General features: G+C 42.3%; 1 long non-coding RNA gene across 1 annotated transcript; it reads left to right on the top strand.

The window, feature by feature from the left end:
- The first annotated feature begins 882 nt into the window (after positions 1–882).
- LOC117243730 lies at positions 883–6,980 on the top strand. Its single transcript, XR_004495575.1, has 3 exons — positions 883–2,786; positions 3,156–5,877; positions 6,439–6,980. It is a non-coding gene; the product is annotated as an uncharacterized LOC117243730 (long non-coding RNA).
- The last annotated feature ends 2,871 nt before the right edge of the window (positions 6,981–9,851 follow it).

Genomic DNA, 9,851 nt, shown 5'->3' with positions numbered 1-9,851 from the left:
AACTCACCCTGGAGAGCACAAACCCTTGTCCAAAGCTGCACATGTTCTGCCAGGTCTCCTGTAAGGGCTCACTGATGCCTTGAATTCTGCTGTCTCATGACTCATCCTCTCCTGCCTTACACTTAGGTATTGATGAAAAAGTCACAGTCGAGTCACTGCAACTTAAGAAATCAACAGTAGGTGAAACACCAGTGGTGCTCACACTGTTCCCATGTGGAAGCTGCAGTGAAATATTAATTTTATCTGTCTTAACTGACAGGTGCAACTGTGTCGTGAATCCTTGCAGTGCTCACACCCTTCAGCAGCAAAATTTAGGGTGCAGAAGTTGTTTCCACTCCTGGCTGATATGTCCTGATGCACTTCCAGTTCCTGGACCTCTCTGCATCCTCACTGGAGCCTGGAGCACCACCTGCTTGATGAAGATGCAGGAATACTGAAATACACAAGGCCACAGCATTAAAAATAATGGATTTTCTGACAGGGGTGAACAGAAGAAGAGTGAATTCATAATGACATAAGCCCTGTTGTGGTTTGAAAATTCCATCCCAGCCTTCTGTGTTTTCCTGACTGGTTTTTCTGCTGTTAAAGCTGTAATCATTCAAGCAGTCTGTCTGTAGTATACTGTAGGTACCCAGAGCACCTTGTGTTAATATATTAGGAACAAGACACAAAAAAACCCCATCTCCATATTCATAGATGAACACTGCAAGTGAATTGCTGACAGAATGTTTCCTGGGGTGGAAAGAACGGAGAAGTTTCTGTTTTATGGGTTGCCAGAGGGAATAGTTTCTAATGCACAACTTGTGCATTTGGTGGAAAATGAGCACAGTCCCAAAAACAACACCCTTAGCTCAAGGTTTTCCATTATTGAGTTGTTTTTATTTTATTTACAATGCAAACAAAAGTGCTGATTATCATGATTCAGCACTCTCAAAGAGAGATGGAAGCAGTAAATAGAGTAGGCAATGAGAGAGAGGGACTTGCCACCACACCCAGGCTCAGCATTTCTGATATTTTCAGAAATTTCAGATATTGTGGGAATGATGTTCCTTTGCCGTGCACGTGCACTTAGACATTTCTTGCAATTGATAAGAGGCCCAAAATCTGACTCTCTCTTCTACCCTTTTGTGGCCTTCTCCAAATCTGTAGATGTTTTTAGGGTTTGGGTTTTTTTTGTTTTTAAATAGGGACTTTGCAACAATATGCAACATTTTTTTTTTTGTTTTAAAGGGATTTAAAACCCTTAAATTAATATAGCCCTGAGCTAAAATTCTCACGCAGAAATAATTAGAGCTCTGCATAGGTGGCACACACCAGCCTTATCTTGCCTGGTATCACCTGTTTAGGCACACCTTTGGGGCAGGGTCATGTCTGAATCAATAGTTCCACCAGATGTTGTGGGGCTGTTTGAGACAAGATAAGGCAGAAGACAAACATCCCCCACCACTTCTCACCACTAACAAGCTCACTGAATTTTTCATGGGGTTCCCTGACCACAGTTTGGGCAACAATTGCCTTGCCTGAACTCATTGTTAAGTGCCATTAACCATAAAACCTTCCACATGATCCTAATCTGCTTGGTGGGAGGAAAGGCACTCCAGGAATTGCCAGATCAGGCTCGGAGGAAGTTTCACTGGCTTCACTGGTGAGCAGAAGTTGTGCTGCCCCCAGCCCTTTGGGACCACAAGTGTTACTTGAAGGTGCCACAACAGGTCTGACAATTGGGTTCACTACAGGTGTGTTGGGTTTTCATGGCCAGTTTTTGGTAGCCACACTCCCACCCCCCTGTGGCTGGTCAGGGGGGAGAAAAAATAATGAAGAGTTCATGGATTGAGATAAAGGCTGGGAGAGATCACTCACCAAATACTGTCGTGGGGAAAGGAGGCTGAATTATAGATATTAATTGAATTTTCTGCTGTCAGTCCTTCAGGCACAACCTGCTCCAGTGTGGGCTCCTCTCTCCACAGGGTCACAGCCTCTCTCAGACATCCCCCTGCTCCAACACAGGCTCCTCCAGGGGCTGCAGGGGCACAAATTTTGGGGTTTTTTCTCTCTATATTCATTAGAGACTGATGATTGAGTAACCCTGCAGGATAACAAATAACTGAATTATATGACTCCTCCTCTACAGTCAAACGTGATTGTGTGAGGGAGAACAGACTAGACCAGAAAGGAAAACCTTGAACTAAAGTTCAGGAATTTTTTCAAGGACATGGGTAACAAGTTCCCAGGTATGTGTGGCCTTGGTCATTCAATATCTCATGGCTTGACCTCTACAGCGAAGGCACCTGGCAAAAAGAGAAGGACAATTAAAGAGAAAACAAGAAGAATGGGGGGAACTCTGCCACTCTGGTGGTGTGGGGACATTGGTCAACAGGACTTGGAAAGGCAGGAACTCCAGGCTTGAGAAATCACCCAAAGCAAAAGCAGTCGTTTGTAGTCTACTCGCAATTGTTTTGCCTGGCAGCTTGAAATTCACACAGCTGCTGTTTTTAGTTTTGAGGCAGAAAGTGCCACTGTCTGAGCAAGTTTCAGCTGGAATTCGAAGCCATCCAGAAGCCATGAGGAAGAACTCTGCCCACCACTGTACCAGAGCTGCCTTCAGCTGGGAACAGCAAATGTGGTCCCAAGGATGGGACATCTGTTGGCAAAAATAACACTGATGAGAAATTCTGACATTTCCGTAAACTCAGGATGATCTTGGACCATTCTTGACTCCCATCAGTCTGGCACATTCAGAAACCTGTGTGGGGAAATTCTGCCTGATAAAAGCCTAATTTACCATGGTATGTAAGTATTTAACACAAATACCCCTTTTTTACAAGGATTTTGTGTTAAGAATATTTTTTCCATGAAACTTGAGGAGAATAGAAATGAAAAATGGCATAATGTACTAACTGGAATACAAAATACAATGCATTTGAGATCTAGTATATGTGGGAAAATATATATTTTTTTTAAAGATTAATTTATTTCATATATACATGCTAATGTGGTATTAGCATTTGTATTAAGGACACCTGAGTGCCTCAGCTGAGGCCAGATCCCTGTGGTGCCAGGAACTGAACACACCCAGGGGTTAGAAATCATATTAGTTCCTTCCTTAGATGTTCTCAGACAAATAAATAGAAGAAACACATATTCTCATTTTACAGTCGGGCAACTGAGGCACAATGAAATTAATCACCATTTCCAGAGCCTGAAGTACACACCAGTGTTTCTCAGCCCTACACCTAAGTGGTAAGGCTGCTCTTTCTTCCATATCTTTTCTTTGAGAGTCTTTCCATTTTGTTAATTAAATACAAGTGACAATGACTTCAGTCATGATCAAAAAGAGTGCACATGTTTGCCTTGCCATAAAGGGACTCTGTTGTTCATCAGCTGCAGGGCACATCTATGTATTTTTTCCCAGGCAATTGTCTTCCCACTGTGTGGTGTCTCAGTTCTGTCTTTATAACATACATAAACTATGAACTGAAGCCATTGCTCTTGTTCTTAAACTGGTCATAAAACTCTTCCCCCACATTCCAAAAATAAAATAAAATTAAAAAAAATAACGTGGAACTTGGCAAATGAGCTTCTGTTTTCAAAAGAGGATGTCCACACCAGTGAAGAGCGAGTTCCCCCCACGAAGCATCGGGGTGTGCTCCTGGGCAGGACTTTGGCAGACGAGGGAGAGGAGTGCTGTGAAAACACTGCAGGAACCTGTCGCTGGCTGCTCCAGCCAGCAGAGCAGTTTTATTGACAGATACATCCAAGTGCATATTTGTGTATGTTTGTGTGGAAACTGGGGACTCTGTCCAAGCCAACAGTAAGGAAAATACAGCTGGATCCAGTGCACAGTGTCTCATTTCTGAGGATACTCCACAGATTCCAAAAAAAGCAAAGCATAAGTAGAAGTTCTTCCCAGTGCCCATCTCAGATTGCTGGAGACATGAGAGGGACACAAAAGTAGAGAAGCTGCAGATATGGACTAAAATTATCTGAAAGAAGAAATCCCCAGTAACTTCCATGGCCCTTTGTTCAGGTCTCCAGGGAGCAGATGATCAGCAGAGATAACATTGTGAAACCGAACAGTATTTCCTCTCTCTCTGTGTTACATATTTAGCAATGTAACATCAGGACTGCAGAGGACAGCATTATTTCTTGATTATACAATATCATGTATCTATTCAAACTTTTCTGTGGAAGACAGGAGCATAATACATTATAAAACTATTTATTTTTCTGCCACTTCCAATTTTTTTCTCCAGTCACTCCCAACTCGGTGGTTTCAACATCCATGATACATGAACTTCACTTCAGCTTTCATTCAGAGGTATCCACTACAGCTCAAAAACAGGAAAAGTTTGGTTACAGCAGCAGAGAAAGCTGATCTGCCTCTGAGATTTATTTTGTCATAGAATTAAATTATTTTTTTTTTCTATAAAGGAGAAGAGTTTCCCTCCTCTTCAGCTTATCAAGAAAATTCTTAACATTGCTTTTCTGCATTACAGATCAGCATGGGCTTTGGCTAACTGAGGTATAAAGGTTGTGATATATAACCTGCTGCTGTTCAAATCACTGGACACAATCCCAAGACTCAGGTGGAAATTTGTGTCTTTCAGACAAATTCCTTCTCCTAATGCTGCCTTTCCCCCTTATGTATTGAACTGGTGACCAGAAAATCTAGGAAAAAAAAAAACAAACAGCAAAACAAAAGGATTCTTGACTGACCCAGCAGAGGAACAGACCTCCTGGCACTTTTCCAGCAGCCCTGACATCGAGGTTATTACAGAAATCCAATCACACGCTTTACAATTAGAGCTCAGGTTATCAAAATTACTGGCTTGTTTTTCACCACATCTAAGGTGAAAGGTGACAGAAAGCAGCAAACTAACAGAGGACTGGTAAACACAATTGTCAAGCATATGGGCAAAGCACAACAATTAAGAAATGACCATTGGGATTAGGGTCCTCAGCCCTACATAAGACCTCTGACAGTGGAGTTGAAGCATGACTGACAGAGGATCATGACTGCGCTGTTTGGAGCTTGGATCCTGTAAAGCCCCTCACCAGAGGCCTGACACAAAAGTAATTAAATAAATCAGACAGAAAAATGGCATGTCCTTCACATTTGGGGCCACAGACTCTACTCATTGTTCCATGACACACATGCAATGATAGGGAAAAAAAAAATATATTAAGGAACTCAAGTATAGCCCGCATTATAAAGCTCTAATTTCCGTGACACTTCTTCAGGCAGACACTAGAAAGAGTTAAAAATGGTCCAGTAATTCCCCAGCCTTGTCTGTCTACCTCCTAATTCCATCAGCTGCTGCCATCCAGAGAACCTCAGGTTAAACGATTTGATCATGCCTCTCTGTCCGGGGCAATTTCACAGGGAAGGAGGAAGGTGCTGGGATTTTGAGTGGTGCCAGCATGGGGTGAGACCTCTGTGCTGCCCGGGGCTGCTCCCCCACACTGGGCCCTTACAGGAATTCAGGAGTTGGATGAGTTGGATGCCAGGACACAAATTCAACCCACCAGGCACCACAAAACAATGGGCAAACGCCTGCAAGGGCTGTGAACAATTTGAAGAGTGAAAGGAGGGTGCGGGCTCCCAAGACTATACTTAGTTTTGTTTATCATCAGCGATTAACCCTGCTCTAATTTACACCCCGCTAAGCATACCCAGGTCACAATCCGTTTGTGTGAGGAACAACACAGGATTCGAGATCCAACTCTTGTTTTTCATTCCTTTAAGCAACAGCTGACACAAAGTCTTGTTCCAGATTGTCTCTTAACAGCCTGTGGAGGGATCATGTATTCTGGGCACCAAACCAGCATCAACACTCCGGGTGGGGATGGATGGTGAGAGGAGAAAGACAAGTGGAGGTATGAGTATCCTGCCAAAACAAAACAGCAGAACTTGCTGGCTTCTCCCCAGTCTCCACAATTTACTGTCCTCCCCAAAGGAAGGTGGAAACCCCAGCAAGCAGGATTCTTTCAGATCCCTGACTGGGCTGCTCTGAATGCTGGGGAAAAGAGCTCCTGCCCTGGTTGTGCAGGAATGGGTAATTATATCACACAGCCCAGTCAGCAGGCACATCCAGGGAGTATGCCACTTAGGAGGCAAAGGAGTTGCAGGCACCAGCAGCAAGTTGAGCTATTTGCACAACTTACCTGGGAAGAAATAATACCTTTCTTTGTGCAGAAGTACAAAAAATACATGGTAACACAACAGAAACATGTTCTTAAGTAAACAAGTGTTTAAAAAAGCTGTTATAAGATTGCAATGGTTGGGCATTCAGGTTAATGCATTTGCCAGGGTTTCTACAGCAACACAGTGAATTAACTTTCAATCATGATGAAATAGACTTCTGTTTTGACTATGTAGGAATTCAATTCACATGTCTTCCACTCTCCAGCTCGCTCACTCTCCTTGACTCTTTTCAGGGGCGAAAAAGAGAATGAAGGAGGCACCACCCACCATCCATTCAGCTTGACAGTGCTGCTGCTGAAGTGCATCTGTGTGGACTGACCACTTCACTGTGCTTGCAGCACAGCTGTTCCTTCTAGAGGTGAATCTGCTGCTGAACAACGGGCTTGGGAGATGCTGAGAGCTTCGGAGTCCTGTTGGCTTCAAAAGGAAATACAGTATTTTCTACACCTTTCCTCCACTCCAGGATCAAGATGTCTAAGAAGCAGTTCAAAGGAGAACTGCAACCTACAGCCCACATTTGAAACTCTGGGCCTTTTGTACCTTTTTTTAGGATGCTTTGGACATTCTCCTTTGCCTGCCCTCATGTGTTATGTAGAAGAAACAGAACTGGTTTATTAATGCTAGCTCCAAAGTCACATACACATGCATAGACACACTCTCAGACAAATCCCTCTCTCTATTACAATAAATATCTCATAAAAAATTACATACCCTGAATATATTCAGCAGCAAAATAGCAGCTGTTGCATAGTTTGAGGGTTTTTTTATTTTTAACTTATTAATATGCTGATCAGATTCTTGTAATCAGAAACAAGGGACATTAATCTCATAAAATATGTAAACTGTATTTTATCTGGAAAAAAAAAACCAGAAAAGGAAAATGTCAAAGCTGTAGCTTCTTTCTTTTCTTTGTTTCATGAGGTGAGAAGACATCTGCAGGTGGAGTTGAAAGTGACTGCAGGTTACCACACAGGCTCAGAGCAGTAGATGAGAGATGAAGAGAGAACAGACAGCTTTTGGTCCATGGTTTAATTTTTGTCCTGATCCGTGGCTGCTCTGAGAGCAGTTCAGAGCCACAGTTCATGTGAATTTGGTGGGTGCCTCTACACCCACCCCAGAAGAATCATGTTTATAAAAGGCATCCCTTGTAAACAGAGACAAAAAGGAACCCCAGGGATTTAGGTCAGCACCTGCAAGGAGTGAGGATCCCTCTCAGTGACTACAATAATTTTATAATAATAATTTTATAGCAGCACTTGACATGGAGAAGAGGGGCTGGGCTTCTCACTTGCTTCCATGGACAATTTCTTCAGGAGACGTGCCAGAGTTTGTCAAGGAAAGAGGCAAAGGCAGGAGCCATGAACTGGCAGGGAAGAGATTCAGGTTTGAGCATCAGCACTGCAGGGACTCTGGTACCAAATCTGAGGTGCTTTAAACAGACCTGATAGGGAACAAGAACCTATTTGGTGGTTTCTGAAAATCTCAGCTTCCACTCTGAAGCAAACTGAACAAAATCAAAAACTTGGGGTAGCTTTGTGTTTAGTCAGTGACAAATTTAGGAGGAAGAAAACCCCTGAAAATTCAGAACCAAACAAGACAAAAAGCTGCATTTTGAAATTAGACTCAACAAATGTTTATATTTTATTGAGCTGAGGACATTGAGCTCTTTAGATGTTTTCACACTTTAATCAATAACCTTCTGTAGGCTCATTAAAAACAGGAGTGAATGTTTCAAAAACATGAGTAGGGAAAGAGCAATGCAAAAGACACATGAGTTGGATCAGTTAAGTTGCTTTCTAGCAATGAAATACAATTAAAAATAATTGGGTTTTCTTAGGCTTGCCATACGTCTTTTCAGAGGGAACAGCACTGTGGTCATCTCCACTACAGCCAACCAGGAGACACCTTCACACTGATGATTGTATCAAATCTGGTTTATAATGAGCCAGTAGGATTTGTCATCTAATCTTCCACGAAGAGATCCAGTCACACAAAGTTAAATCTAGTTACACCAATTCAGTTATGTGACAAAAAAGCAGAATAACCTTTGCAGAAGCTTGGAGGAAACCAAGTAGTTACAACCTAACAAACACCAAGTTGGTGAAGCTAACCACTAAAACATTTGCTTTGATATTTCCAATCTGAAGGGCGCCTATGGCTGCAGCTTTTTGTTTGTTTCCACCACAAACTTGCCATAAATTAGTTGCAAACTGTGCTTTAGATATCAAACATATACCTCAGTCTGAACATAAATTTTATATCTGAAGAAAGCTTCTGGTATGATATCCCTGCACAGGAGGAAAACTTTCAGAAAGATACCCCAAAAACCACGAATTCTGTCTGAAATAAGGAGGCATTTTGCTTGGGATTTTTTTTTTTTGGCAGTGTCTATAGTGCTGTATTAAGTCCAAACCTACCTGCCCTTAACACCCTTAAACAGATAAATTTAGGATGTTCAGGATTTGTTAGAAGCCAGATGAACACATGGAGTAAAGTACCTGTACAAAACCTTGTCCTGCCTCTTTCCTCAGGAATCTGGTAGCTGTCAGGAACTGGGATAAGGAATTGTGCTTGCCTTTGGTGTGTTCTGCCATCCTTATGTTCTGTCGTGTGGATGCAAATTGTGACTCGTGGTGCAGCTGAGAGAGGAGCTTGACAGAAGGTAGAACCAGTGCCCCTGAGGACAGCCAAAAATGCAGAGGCAGCCCTGGGCTGTTCTACAGGCAACGAGGCACAACAGCTTCTGCAGTCAAATAACAATTCAGGTTATTTGCCAGTCAAATAACAGACTCACACCTGCACCTGCTGTAATCAAAATGTAGCAGTTTCACCACTGAGTGCCCCACACTGACTTCATATCTTTCTCTGAACCAGATCTGTAGCCATAGGAAGAAAATGACTACGTTTTAAGCTGAAGCGAAAAGTTTGAACTAGATAATTTTTATTTATTTTAATTTTTTTTTTGTGCATTCCCATAGAAGATGTTTTACATCTTACAACCTTGCTAGACAGATCATTTATTCACCATGGTCACTGAAATAAAAATCAGAAGACACTTAAGAGTTCTGTTAAGATATTTGCTGTTTCTGTCCTTATTTACAGGATGCTGGAGAAATTTTTAGAATATAATGCCAACACTGGCCCCAGAAAGAAAATGTTCTCAGTTTTCAAATCTTTGGGTAAACTCTGGTAGAGCAGCAAGTAAAGGCACTCACAGGACAGTAAGAGACATTTAACCTCATACCTTGGGCTGCCACTGCTGTTACACTGATGAGCTCCAGAGTTTCCCACGAGATATGAAAACAGCTGGATAATTCCAGTTCAGGTATTGGCACATCTGCAATCTCTAAGGTTTCAAGCTATACAAAGATGCTGAAGTCTTGCTCAGAAATACTGAGAGCTAGAAAAATCCAGTGCTTACTGAAAAGGCAGATCTTTGTCAGTCAGACCCACCAAACAGTCTGACAAATGTTACTGATGACCTGTGGAAAACAAAGCACTGGAACCAGCACAAGATGATTGCAGGAATGACGACCTCAGGGTGAGAAGAGTGATCTTCCTGCACAGACATTTCATAACCTGATGTATTACAAACAGCAACTTTGAAAATGTTTTCAGACATCAGCTAGGAAAAGAAGGGGTTGGC

This window comes from Parus major, chromosome Z, assembly GCF_001522545.3.
Source record: "Parus major isolate Abel chromosome Z, Parus_major1.1, whole genome shotgun sequence".
Taxonomy (NCBI): Eukaryota; Metazoa; Chordata; class Aves; order Passeriformes; family Paridae; genus Parus; species Parus major.
The sequence above is the reverse complement of the archived record's forward strand: the minus strand, read 5'-3'. Positions and strand labels throughout refer to the sequence as shown.